This window comes from Passer domesticus, chromosome 2 (genome assembly GCF_036417665.1).
Source record: "Passer domesticus isolate bPasDom1 chromosome 2, bPasDom1.hap1, whole genome shotgun sequence".
Taxonomy (NCBI): Eukaryota; Metazoa; Chordata; class Aves; order Passeriformes; family Passeridae; genus Passer; species Passer domesticus.
Window position 1 is genome coordinate 63,651,689 of NC_087475.1, and position 14,203 is coordinate 63,665,891.

At 40.9% G+C, this 14,203-nt stretch overlaps 1 protein-coding gene across 3 annotated transcripts in view; it reads left to right on the plus strand.

The window, feature by feature from the left end:
• Positions 1 to 380: 380 nt before the first annotated feature.
• FNDC3A (fibronectin type III domain containing 3A) overlaps positions 381 to 14,203 on the plus strand; it is a 110,964-nt gene continuing 97,141 nt past the window's right edge. For 2 of the 3 annotated variants that reach the window (XM_064408788.1, XM_064408791.1), the window contains exon 1: positions 381 to 536. The gene's annotated coding sequence lies outside the window, so the exon portion shown is untranslated. Of the gene's footprint in view, positions 537 to 566; positions 691 to 14,203 lie in introns of those variants that run through there. The other variant, XM_064408789.1, reaches the window with a different exon arrangement.

The window sequence follows — 14,203 nt, forward strand, 5'->3', positions numbered from 1 at the left end:
AATTCCTAAACAGTGGCTGGTATGGGGCTATGTTTTGGGTTTGCGCTGAACACAGGGCTGACAACGCAGAGACGTTTTTGTCATTTCTAAGCAGGGCTGACACAAGCAAGCCCTGACTCCAGACGCCAGTAAGGTCAAGGTACGACTGAGACCGAGACCGAGACCGAGACCGACCCTACGGACCCCACGGACCCTGCCGGCCACGCCCTCCACAGACCACGCCCTCCACAGACCACGCCCCAATCGACCACGCCCCATAACACACAAGCCACGCCCATGCGCTATGGCCCCGCCCCCCTCCTGCCGACGCCACCGCCCACCGGCACGAGAGGACGCCGCGCAGGCGCACTGCGCGCCAGAGCCAACTGCCCCCTCGCGGCCCCCCAGCCCTCCCCAAAGATGGCGGCCGCGCGGCGCCGGGCGAGGCGGCGGGCAGCGCTGAGGCGGCGGGGCGGGGGCGGCGGCGGGAGCGGGGGGCAGTGACAGCTGCGGGGAGGGCAGGAAAAGGCGGCGGAGCGGCGGCGGCCGGAGGGCAGGTACCTCGAGTGGGCGGGCAAAGGGGTGGGGTGAGCGCCGCCCCTGCCCGAGCTGCGCCATCGGGAACTCCCCCTGGCGCTCCCCGCCTCGGCGCCGCTGCCCGCTGGCGGCGGAGCGCGGACCGTTAGCCGGGAGAGCCGCGGGGCCATGGCGGTGAGTAGGCGCTGATGGCGAACCGCCGCCTTCCCCTCCGCGGGGCGGCCGGAGGGGTGCGAGGGGACGGGAGCGGCGCCGCTGCCTGCCCCGGTGCCTGAGGAGCGGCGCTCCCCGCCGGCGAGCACCGGCAGCCGGCGCCTCCGACGGAGCCCCGCGGAAGAAACTTTGTGTCTCCCTCCCCTCGGTCGCTCCGGAGGTGCCTCTGCCGGCCGGGGCGCGGGGAGCCGCCCGCTGTCAGCGCCGGGCTGCGGCGCGGCGGCCGCGGGAGGAGGCGGTGGTGGAGCCGGAGAAAGAAGCGGCTGCGGAGCGCGACCCGGGCAGCTGAGGCGGCTGTGACAGGCAGTGGTGGTGCTCGACACCTCTTTCTCGTTCTTGTTGTTTTGTTATTGTTGCTGTTGCTCTCCGCCTAAGCCGTACAGGTTCCCTCGTAACGCCCAGCTGAAGGGGTTGAGCGTCTCTGTGTAGATAAAACAGTTTTCCCGAAATCACGGTAATCATCTTGCCGACTCCTAGCAGAGGCATTATTCTTTCAGCCAGGTTTACTCCCGATTCCCCCCCTCCATGAATATCGCCCCACCTAAACAAAAACTTTTCCTTGCTTCCAGGCAACTTAGAAAGTGAAACCAACTAAAAGCAAAAATGAAACTTTTCAGCTGATTTTTATTGTGCGAAGTAAAGAAATTGATCAGCAGAAACAAGAGGAAATGTATTTGGTAGGAGAAAATGTTATAAATGGCACCTCAAGACGTGTTAGTCATTTGTTTAACCCTGTCAAAGGCATTTTATTAGCCACCTTGCATGTCAAGTGTTATTCTAGAACATTTTGCGTTACAAAATAATTTCTGTGAAATGTTCTTTGTTTTTAGAATTTCAGTCTCCATTTGATCAAATACATACCTGATTAGAAATGCCTTAAATTTTCAAAGAGCTTAAAATCTCTAAATTTTTTGCTGCTGAGTACTTGGCAGTTTCTGTCTTAGAAGCTGTAGGACCCAGTCCTGCTAAGCTTTCTGCTTAAAAGAAGCTATTTTGTTGTTATGGCAATAGGAAACTTTCTGCTTTATACAGTGTAGAAATTTAACTAATGTGAATCTGCATCCGTAGATGTGTTTATTTTCTGTGTTGTGAAATAGTATGAGTCACAGCAAATCAGTGGTCCTTAAAACTCAGAGAGGATGATCAGTTACATTTTTCTCTGCCTTCTTTTCATTTTTTAAGGAAATGGTCTCAAATAATTATGAAATTTAATTCCATGATGAATGGGGAAGTAGCAAGCTCTCAGGTAGGGAGAAAGCTGTACACACACGTGAAAGTCAGAAGTATGAGTATCTCCAGCAGTCAATGTTGGCAAATTGGATAGAGTTCTTGACAGCCAGTGTTTCTGCTAAGCATGAGGGAGAAAGAAGGGTGCTGGTCAAGTTTGAGAACACGGCATCTGATCCAGATTCACTCTGTGTACACAAGTCATCTTGACACACACACATTGAATCTGGAGCTCTTTGTGCAAACCACACCAGAGTGATTTTTCTGGTGCTTTGGGGGAGAAAGTTGATGTGCTCTATGAGTTCCACAGGGCCACTGGACACTGATTAGCAAATGAAGCCTGGGTTAAGAGAGACAGATCCTTGTCCTCAGAAAGGCCAGGACTCAGTGATCTGTTGCTTAGCTCACTTGGTCAGGGGGTGAGCAATCGGCTTTGAGCAGAGTCACAGGCTGACTACTGTAGATGATAATATTAAAACAGAATTAGGTGAGTGTCTCAGGTTTTTCTCGGGGCAAATGGAGTTGTTCTGACGCTTTTTGCTGTATGACAAGCTCTGGGTGTGTGAGTTTCATGAGGGTCAGGTCACTACTCCCACCATTAATTTCCAGATTTCAGTCCATTGATAGCATTTCTACATTTTTCAAGTTGGAGTTTCTACTAGCTTGTGAACTTAAAACTCAAAAGCTGTAGATTTCTATAGGCAGTGATGTAATAGAGCTGCAGAAACTTGGATTATTATTTGGACTAGTAACTCATTTACTTTGGGCTGTGAGTGCTATGGATCTTGGGATGCTTTTCTTTGTTAACCTCTGCCTTGTGGCCATTTAATTGTACTTGAATTTGGACCTCCATCAGCTAACTCAGTGTTATGCCGATGATCATTTTGGCTGAAGATCTCAAAGAGATCCTTTAGAATTGTTATTGCAGCTTTAACTGCTTAATTGAACATGTTTCTGCAGTGTTCTGTCTTAGGACTTGAGAAAAACTCTTAAAGCCTGACTTGACGAGGGGTTCAATTTTTCATCCTTGTCAGTACTTTCTCCTGGATGGTTTTAACATCTGAATGCTTTTAGATGATGCCACAATCTCCCTTGCTGGCAGGTCACTTCTGCAACAGTGTATGCTGTTGTACATGTGTTGCTCTCTAGAAATACTGAATGCTGGGAAGGTGTTGTGTGCTGCTGTTCTGATTGTCTCTTGATGGCTCTGGCGGTGGCAAATCCTGTAACCCAGCCCTGTCCCCATTTTTGGGTTGAACTGGCAAACATGCAGTGTTCTTCATTGCCAGACAGACAGTTACCAGAGAAGACAGTTTTTGTGAGGATGCAGGCCTACTTCCTAGACAGTGTTGTCTGCATCCAGTGATGTTCCTTGGCAGTGCCTTCTGGAACCTCAGGAATTCTTATCTTCCTCCAGCAACTTTGTATCTTTTTTTCACCTCCACTGTCTAATTGTTGTGGGATTTCTACTTCAATCTATGCTAAAATGTCTACAGATAGTGTCATGTTCCATCAGTGCATTTCTGTTATCTAGAATATGAATTGGATTCTCTCTGTTATAGATGTCAATAACACTTCTATATTTTATCATTGATTTCTTTAAGACTGTTGGCTTGGGGAAATTCCCAGGCAATTTGTAGTAAAATTCAACTTCGCTGCAATTTAGAGTGCATGAGTTGAATTGAGAGCTGATGTTTTTCCTGTAGGACCAGATCTCAGTAAAAATGGATTTTACTTGAACTGTCTTTAGTTTAACTAAAAGATACTGTCTGTATCTCAGGAAAGTGATAATAGTTTGGAATGAGTACACTGCTTTTTCTGTTCAGCAAACATGAACAATGTTTATTTTGCTCATGGGGCCAATGTTTCCTGAGCTACAGAGATGACTGGTTTTTTGCTTGTTCTTTGCCGTATACAGTAAACTTTGAGCTTCCTTAATAATGATGTTCACTTGATGTCAATAGAAAACCACTATCAGCCTTTTTCTTAATCTTCTCTATTCATGAAGTTTAATGGTTGTGTTTACGTCCAGTGGTGTTGTGGAATGTCATCCTCAGGTCTGTATTTTGTAGGGCTGATGAGGTAGCAGGATGCTTAGGAAATGTCTGTAACACTTAATACTATTACATGTTTCTTGTAGGTTGTCATCTTTAATTGTTCCAATTAATTTACATTTGGTTTCAGATGGAACAAATATTTTTGAAGTCATTTTGTTTGCCCCCCAGAAATATGTTCCTATTCCATCTGCTGACACACTCTTGAGCCTGTAACCACTGAAAATCTGCAGACTGTTTGCTAACCTGTCCTAGATGACTTTAATGAAATGTAAATTCAAATAGCACTTGCTATGCTCTTTTGTCAATAATGAAATAGAATTTTTAGCTGTTCCTTTCATGGTGGAATCTTGATGTACTCACTTCTTAGGTTATGCACCTTTTCTTGGTTTTACTGATAGTCTGTTTTGGTTACAACACATGCTGCAGAAACTTTTGGTCTTCACTTTGATGGCATGGTTGTGTAGAGCAATGTTATGACTCTTCTTGGATGCCTTGTTTTAGAAAGCTTTTCTATTCAGAATTGCAGTAGTTCAAGAATGAAATATCATTTTATTTTCTAAATACTTTATTAAAACTTCAGCACCATGCTCATTTGTGATGTCTCCACAGCACATTTCAAACTGAGTTAGACTGGACCTGCTTAACCTCATAGCTCCAAGTAAACTTTCACTGTTTATGTCTAGGAAAGCACATTTACTTGCCTCAGTCTCATCAGACCTACCAATATATCTACCCGTGTTCTTAACAGAATTTATATTTTTGTCTCCCTTTAAGTTTTCTACTTTTCAGGATATGTGGACCTTCTCTTACTGTTCTGCAGTCAAAACATCACTTAGGCTAACATTGGTATTCTCTCTTTTGGTTTAGTACCTCAGGCATCAAACACCACCCCAACACCAGTCCACAGAAGTTAATCAGGAGCATTGAATATGTCTATGGTGTACCTCACCCCAATTTTGCTGCCAGAGTTGTTCCAAAGCATTTAGGACACATGAGAAGATACACTGCAAAATTCTGCATTTAAAGACAGTAGAAAATATTGGGGCATAGCAAGTTGTCAAATGAGAAGATACACTGCAAAATTCTGCATTTAAAGACAGTAGAAAATATTGGGGCATAGCAAGTTGTCAAAAATTAAATTATCTACAAGTTTGCAATCCCAGTTTGACCAGTAGAGGTAATTTTTATTAGCCATTAATAAGAAGAGCACAGCACTTTCTAAGATGCAATAAATGTCTTCAACAAGGTCCAAAAGGTATGGATAAGTAGTAACTTTAACTAGAAGTGAAAAGGAATATGCAGGGCACGAATGTTAACTTTACCTTCTGCATAGCAGTTCTTTTTGAATCTGCTTTGAGTTTTTTGTACCTTGGTTGAATTTAAATCTGTGAAGCTTAGTTCTTATTTGCTTTTGATTTTGAATAACTTGAAGTGAAAAGAACTTAGCAAACCTTGAGCTTTGCTGTTACCAGTAAAAAGTAAAAGAACTCTGTAGTTCACAAGTGTAAATACTCCCTTGTAAATGGGGTTGAGTTTCCCCAGTGTATGTGGCATACAGGATCCTACAAGCATGGGCTGCTGCCCAGCTCTTGTCTCATTTCCCCTCACTAATGTAGCATACTCCATACCAGATCTTACTCCTTTGATTATAAAATAAATCCTTCTTCTCTAAGTTCCAGTTTTTAAACTGCAAGGTTTTGGGGTTTTGTAGTTTGTTGTCTTTTTAACTGGAAGAACTTTATCTACTAGATAACTTCACAGAAGGAAATGGAGACAACAGAATAGCAAGTTGAGTAATTTTATTCTGTGGCAGAAGAACACATTTTGGTTAGGGTTAGCAAATCAAGTAGTAATAGTCTGCAAAAAGTGAGCAGGTAGCTGGAAACTAATCTGTAAGTAGAAATTGAATGGATAAGAAGGTTCAGCACAAACTTTGGTGACTTGCAATGTCTTGGCAATGAGGGAGAGCTGTGACTGTAACTATGCAGTAATATTTCAAATTACATATTGATAGACTGTTAGAGGACTTTCTAAGTAAGAATAAATGTCATAAAACACAAGAGTTACCATGCCTCTGCAAATCCTGTAGAGTCTATTAAAAATGTAAATTGGAAGGACAACACTGTGAGACAAGTATATACACATTTAGTCTAGTATGGAAGTGGATGGAAGATACTGAAATGAAGTTCTAAGAAGTTAGGACTAAAAGAAGCTGTGGAAGTGAGCAGTGACTGTTAGCAATGATTAATTGTAGAAGTAGCTGAAATGTGTTTTGTTTTAATTTGTTCAGTCTTGCTAATAACTTGACTGCCCCCATTTAAGAATATTAGTTTATCTGTACAGTCCACTCAGTGGCAGCATTTCAATGGTGAGGATAAATTATATAAATAAATAGATCTTAAAAGTACCCCAGTGCATTTAAGTATGTACATCATGGCAATACAGCTCAAAGCAAAACAGTTTCTGACTTTGTGACTGTATTGTTGGTAACAAATTGACAGCTATTCAGTGTTGCAACTTCATATGTAAAAGAGGAAGCTAAGAGCAGCTTTGTCCTCTTGACTTGATTGGGCAATCAAACTGGTTGGTCCCATGGTGTTTTGATTAACTAAAACTTTTCTAGGAGGATGGTGTGGAACTTGGAAAAGGGGTTGCTGATATCACCTGAGAAACCCGCTGTTGTTTTGCTGGTCTTCCCCTTCTGTAGTTACAGATACTCCTCTGTTGGAGAACTCTTGAATGAGAAGCACAGACTTCAAGAGTTGCAGTCAGGTTGAGATGCTGACTGGCTGGTTTGTTTGTTTTTTTTCCCCCACTGTGGGGCACAAGTAACTGCTTCAGTACCATTGTGACTGAGTTTAGTATTAGGAAAGTGAAGCACCTAGTAGGGTGCCTCTTGACCTTTTTTACTATCATGATCTGTAGCTTCATGAATGTGATGCATTGACACTGGCTGAAGCAGTCCCTCTTGAAGCATTTCCTCTCTGTTTATTCTTACATTACACATTCACTTGTGCATTTGCACATTTTTTATGTACAGACAATCAGGAAGCTTCTGTGTTAAAACTGACCAGTTACTGTATGATTAATTTTAAACTGTGTCTGTCCTACAGTTCAACTCATTCTGTTGACCAGTTGCTTGCAGTGGTGCAAGTGGTACCTGCTAGAATAATTTAGCACAACTGACTTAGAGGAGTTTAAATTCTTGATAATAGAATGCCCTTCAAATGTGATTGTTAGGCCTTTTTTGGTGAATTTTTACTCTTTGGAAGTCGATTTAATACATTGGCCTGATTTATCATGTTGTGTTGTTGTCCTTACGGAAGCAGACATCTACAGCTTTTCCAAAATAATCAGTGGAGAGAAGTTTTAAAGTCTTTTAGACTTGTAGCCTCATTGATCCTACGTCACCTTACATTTGGATAGCAGAGTTTTCATTTTTCAGAATGAGCAGGAAAAAGCTGTTTCATAAGAGTTCTTTAAAAGCTGTTCATTCGGCTTGAGTCATGCACTCTTTGTAGCTCCAACACCAGCAGCTGTCTCTGCAATAAATTTATCTCACTGACCATTTGCAGGTCTTATTATTTTATTAATAAAAAATATATCCATGTTTTTAGTTTGCCTTAAAGGTATCATATGAAAAATTATTTTGGAAATTTCTCGTTGCTATTCACAGCCTCTGAGAAAAGGGAGTCAATGACAAATGAGGAAGTAGCTTGATTCTTGGCATTGAATTTGCTTGTTTTCTCAAAAACTAAGCATGTTTAAACAGCAATGAAGGCAAAAGTAACAGTTAGTGGGAAAGGCCAAGTTGGTTTTGAAGCCATGTGATTTTCAGAAAACAAACTGAAGGAAATCCAGTCCTGGCAGAAGCTTAGAAGAATCTAATTTTGCTGGTATAAAAGTAAAACTAGGAGGATTTAAGGAAATTCTTGAGAGTTGCAAAAGTGTAAAACAAAACATAGTTTAGATCAGTGTAGCATAAATAAAGTGGAATTACATTGCAGATTTTTTACAAGTGGTGCAAAAAATACGGTATGCAGTTAATTCTCTTCATTTCTTTGTGGGGATGATTCCTGTGATTATCTAAATGGAGGATGTTCTCAAGACAAAGGAAGTCACAGTATTGCACCCTGTGTGTCAGAGCATTGGATTTATGTGCCTGCTAAAGACTAGGTATGGGTTTGCACCTGGCTGCTGACAGTTTGCTCTTTGGTTATAAAATGCACGCTATCAAAGTAGTTCCAAATAAAATTAACAGATAATTCCAATTTGTGTTAGGTTTGCACTTACCCCTTACTAAAAGCTTAGAGTTCTTTGAAGGTATATAAGAGGAATGGGCAAGTAAGTGGGAAGTACTGAATTCTTCATAGGCAACAGCTTCAAGTTACATGTACTTCATCCAGATAAGGATTGTGGATGTTTGGGTTTTTTTTAATGACATAATAATAAAAGCAACATTTAAAAGCAGAATGTGGTCTTTTGAAGTAGTTTTCGTTTCACTGGTCTGGCTATGTACAGTCAAGCATTCAGCAAGCTGAGCTAGTCAGTGTCCATGAACATATTGTGCCTTTATGGATGACTGGTTTATAACTGTCTAGTTTTTCCTCTATGTAGTCTTCACCTTCAAAACTTTTGTTTTCTACATCAGCTACTATTAAAACCTTAGCCTCTTTGGCTCAGGTTCAAAAACTGCTGGCTTATGAATACAAATGCATTAAACTTGAACAGCTGGGGTATTTCCAATTATCTACTATGCATTCTTATATAGTTATAGTACCCATGGCATGAATGCATGAACTGCATGTGAAGCTGCTCCTAAATCATTGTGGCTTATAGTCTGGAGTACGAACCTGATATAAGTATTAATTTACCATAGCACACTAAACACCTACAATGCTAAGGTTTGCTGGTATGGGGCTTGGCCATTCTCGCTCCAAGTAGATCAGGGGATGACTATTGGGTGTGAGTCAGATCTGGTAACTGTTTGGCTGCTGACATGCACTTGCATTTGCTCAGCAGTCAGTGCTTCCTTCACAGGAGTACTGCATTAATTTTACACCTTTTAGTGTTCATCTTCTGGTGGTTTACATAGTATGAGCAGAGTTGTGGATCATGTTTCTCAGGCTTTGAGAATTATGTTGAGTGAGTGTCTGTGACAACACTTGAAGTATTTCCATATTGATGGTAAATGTTGTAGATTTTTTTTTTTAATAGGAACTTCCAGTGTTTATTAAGACCTTTAGCATATCTTCACTCTTAAGTGACTGTCAGACAGACTTTGTTGATTTACTTCATGAAATGATACTATTTTTATAATTGTCCTGTATTGAATATCTGTGATTTTAGTATTATGACCAGCACTGAAGGGAATAGCCATTTCACTTCCACTGTACTTAAAAGGAGATTGACAAATTAGTGAAAGAGAAATGTTCCCCACAACACTCTTCTTCTAACAAAAAATAACCCTTTTCTGTTCCACTGGAAAGTATTTTATCAAGTGTCTCAGGAAAACATTTCTGAAACAGGAAAAATACTTTATCAGGAACAAAGTGTATATTTTAAATAAATTGCATATTAATTGAGATAGTTAGTTCAGAACTTTAAAAATTGGTGTACTGTAATTGCCAAATCTGAAACTCTTTGACTGGAAAATGTGGTAAATGTACGGTAAATGTACAGGGAGGGAGAGAAATTAAAATCCTTCTGCTCAGTTCTGATTCTTAAAAACAAACACAAAACTCTTCAGCATGCTTCATAACTTTAATAGCTCAGCTACAACCTTATGGATCTCTGGGTAATTATATTCTAATATGTTTCTACACCAGCTGCATCACTCTATCTGAGCTTTTTCCAGTAGTGCATTAAGTGATATTACTAACATCTGTTGTATATTCTTTGTTCTTTCCTCTTCACCCTAGGGCTGCATTGGAATATTCTAGAATTTTCCTCATTTTAGCATATTTGTATGTCTTGGGCACTTCTATTTGTCCACTCTTGTCTCATAAGTTCTAAACTGGATGGCCAATTTGACAGATTGGAAGGAATTGCCTTTTTTGTGTCAGACTTTTGAAAGATGTTTGTTTTTCAAGTGTATCTGCTTTCTCCATGTTGGAGAAGGCAGAATTAAAACATTTAATGCATTAGGATTGGGTGATGGTTTTATGGTTTTTTAGGTTCTGTAAATTCATTTCTTGGTCTTTGGCAAAACCTAATGTTGTCTCCTATTCAGAGAAGCTTTTATTTCTTACTGGAAGTTATCTGGACTGGAGGATGGGCCTTGCCTGTGTTTCCTGGAGGAAAGGAAGCGTGAAGACCCAGGTGAAGAAGGAATGCACACCTGCTCTGCTGTGCTGAACCCACTGGGAAAACACACCTTACAGCAACCTGGAATTGGCAGCTGTAATATGATACTGCTTGAAGCATGTATGAAACTGCAGTACTGACAAAGAAATCATGGAAAAGTCCTGAGTTTGTTACTTCTTGTATAATATTGTTGTAGCAACATGCAGTTCAGAAACATTTAGTATTGATTTCATTAAGCCAGTTTGTTACACTGCATCCTTTTGTGTTAGGTGCTTTTGTCTTGTCCCTGCTTAAACCTCTATCCTTGTGTTGTGTAGAATTCACAGCTCTTCTGAACAGCCTCTCTGGAATAATAAAAGTTTGTGTCTGTTGTTCACTAGATTTGACAGAATTAGGATGTGAAAGAGTATTAAGTTGCTGTAAGCATTGTGATGATGCGTAGGTAGGTAGAGAAGTAGTACCCTGTAAATCATGAAAACTGAGGAAAAAAACAGCAGTGCAAGTTTCTCCTTCAGTAGGCACCAGTGATACCAGTGTGGAGAGTGGCCTTGTAAGTCCTCTAGTTGTGAATAAATCAATTAATTATATTTTGCATCAAACTCAGTAATCAGAAGCAGTGAATCTCTAGGAAAGGAGTGGTCCATATTTTTTTCTTGTACACAGCACTGTTACTAGCTATAACTGCATTTATCACGGTAGTGCCTATATCCTAACTGAACTGGGAAGCTTGTTTGTGTAGGATGTTCATGTGAAAGTGTAACTTTTTAATTCGTAACTTTCCTCTAATGCAGCCTTCCTCTTTTAGGAGAAAGGCCAGATTATAAAGCAGTTTTGTGATGGACAGAGTTATGTGTATGTCTTTCGAAGTTTGAGCCTTAGGTGTCCAAGTCTGAGTTTTGATTAACATTATCATTGTTGCTTTGAAATTTGAATTGAGGCTCTGATAGCTTTTAAGAGCTTGGAGGCAAGCTGTGGTCCTCTCTTTGGGTTCTGACCTACTGTGAATCATTCAACTTTGGCATTATGTGTTGCGTTTTGTTTGACTAATATTCTGGAATTCTTAGGAGAATTCTGCTTGACAGGGTCTTTGGAGGTTGCCTTCTTCAGCCCTTTGTTAGGACCTTACATGGTCAAGTTTTGATTTTCTACTGCACTGGTCTCCAAATTTTTTGGTCTTGCAACTCATAAGAAAAGAAAGTATTAAGCATGCACCTCCAATATATGTAATCTTTAAAATTATATACATATGGTACTCTTGATATATATATAGAATAAAGCATATTAAAAAAAATATAGAGATGAAAACCAATGTTTTAAAGGGGTTTTTTTCAGTGGCAAAAAATATTTTCTTCTCACACGCCAAGAGTTTGACTTGTTCTAGGGTGTGTTTGCCCCACTTTGGAGACTGCTGATCTACAGGATTAAGAATTTTGCAGCCTCTCAGTGCAAGATATGCCAGTGTTACATCTCTCTCATTGCCAAGATACCTTTTTTTTAACTTTATGGACAGACAGAATTTCCAATGGTGTAGTGCATGCCCATCACAGAATTGTAGGATATGCTGAGTTGGAAGGGACCTGTCATGATCATAGAGTCCAACTCCTGGCACTGCCCAGGACTCGTCAGGAGTCATGCCTTGTGTCTGAGAGCATTGTCCAAATACCTCCAGGAAGAGTTTGATTTAAAGCTCTCAACCAGCATCCTTCGGGCAGTGGTATCCAGCTAGCAGGTGACCCCTGGCTACCCTAGTGCTCTTAGCTTCTCCCTGTCTTTCAGGGGCCTAAGCCTAGGAACAGTTCTTTGTGGCATCTCTCTTATACTGGGAGGAGGAGGTGTCTGAGAAGAGAAAACTGAACTTGGTATTCCGGATTCCAGCTTATTACCACTAAATAGCAGGGAATAATCACCTCCCTCAGCCCACTGGCTGTACTTCTCTGCTAATACAGCCTCGTGTGCCTTCGTTGCTACAGGACACGTGCTGCTGACTCATGTTGTTTTACCTTGGTGATCCAGCTGATACAATGCTGATGTGTTTTTCAGAGACTATCCTTAAGGTCAGCTGCTAGTCTCTTGGAGAAATGCTGATCCTTTGCATGTGCAGAGGAAATGCACTGAATGCACTGCCCAATGATCTCAGCCTTACAACACTCCTTAACCCTCAGTGAACAACTGACAGAGTAAAAAGCAGCGTTGTATTGTGCTTTACAACTTGAGGGTAATGCCACAGAAACTATAAAGGACCAAATCTGAAGGCATTTAAGGATGGAGTTAAATTGTCATTACAGTTCGGGAAGGCAAGCTTGCTTACTGAACTATGGAGTGGAACATGGTTAGTGAGCTTTAACATCATTTAGCCTTTTGCCTTATTAGTGTAATTCTTTCCTTAAAGGTTCCTCAGGCATAAGTCCTGGAGTCTAAACAAATCACATCCAGTAAATTTAGAAACCCTTGCTTTGTTTCAGTTTTGATAGGCTTCAGAAAACTCTTTCAAGGTGTTTTCAAATAGCAGTTCAGGTAGGGGTAGTGGGCAGTAGCCCACTTACAATGTAAGTCTTGTACAGAGCATTAACCTACACAATTTGGTTGTAATCTCAAGAGACCCTGTACTTTCCTTGCATTGTAGAACAGGCTCAGGGCCAATTCAGTGTCGGCTGAGTTTGCAGTCCTGAATTGACTTTGAATGTCTACTAGTTCAGTATATGCAAAACAAGAAGTGAAATAGTTGTTCATGCAGCAGTTGTTGCTGTGCATGGTACAGTGTAGATTTGTAAATAAACATGCATTTAATGCTCCACCAGTAGCAAATTACTTCTCGGCTGCTTCTGTGCTTAGCAACTGAGAAATATCTCTCTATTCATCTAATGTGTCCTCTTCCTTGTCTGGTCCCTTTTAATGTCCATAAGAATGGTGCAGTGAGTAGGCCTTAAATAAATCCTTTGGTTCATCCCACATGTTATTTTACCACTTCTGAAGGCTGCTGCATCAAAGTTTTCAATAGTGCAGGAAATCTGACAATAGGCTAGTGAATTTTTTGTAGTGGTTCTGCAGGCTAAACCTTACCTGTTGTCCAAATGAAAGTTGTTTTTCTCGTGCCCTTTTCAATACCTCCTTAAGTCCTGAGTATATTCAGAAACTAGATGGAGTTGGAGGACAGTTACATCATCTGGGGCAACTTTATGAGGATTAAGGCTGAAATTATGGTGTGCACATACTTTGCTTTCAGTATTTTCAATATAGAACAATATGTTCAAGAAGTTGTTGCTCACACTTGGAACAGTTAGCAGCAATTTCAAGTCAGAAAATTGGAGACAAAGCTTGTAAAGTTATTCCAGTAGAGATGGTAGGTATTTGCAGCCAGAGGCAGGAAAAACATCCTCCCCTCCATGCTGCTAAGGGAGGTGAACCTGTTGATATAACTGATAAAGCCTTCTGGCAAGCTTGTGTTTGACTGTCCACTTTTATTATTCCGTCCTTGTCAGAATCAACCCTTCACAGGATTGAATTCCTTCTTTTTAGTTTTAGAAAGGGCAGCTTTACCTTTATGCATCAATACTTTTTGCTATGCCTAACTTTTTAAGTTATTCATGCCATTTTAGTTGACTGAAATGACTCAGTCTCTTATCGCTGTCATTGCTTGTCATTTCCAGACTTCCTTTCGACTTCCTTTTTTTTAATTTTTTCTGAGAGGCAAGTTAAAAACATATTCTGTAATGAGAAGCTGAGAACTGATACCTTCCCTTCCTATTGGAAACTCACATGGCTCTGTATTTACTGTTAATGTTTAAGGACTGTCATTCAATTTTAATCCATCTCTTCTGTTTTTCTATTGAAGAGAAATGCTCTCTAATGCCAAATAAGATTTTAAGGTTGTTTTTTCAGTCCAC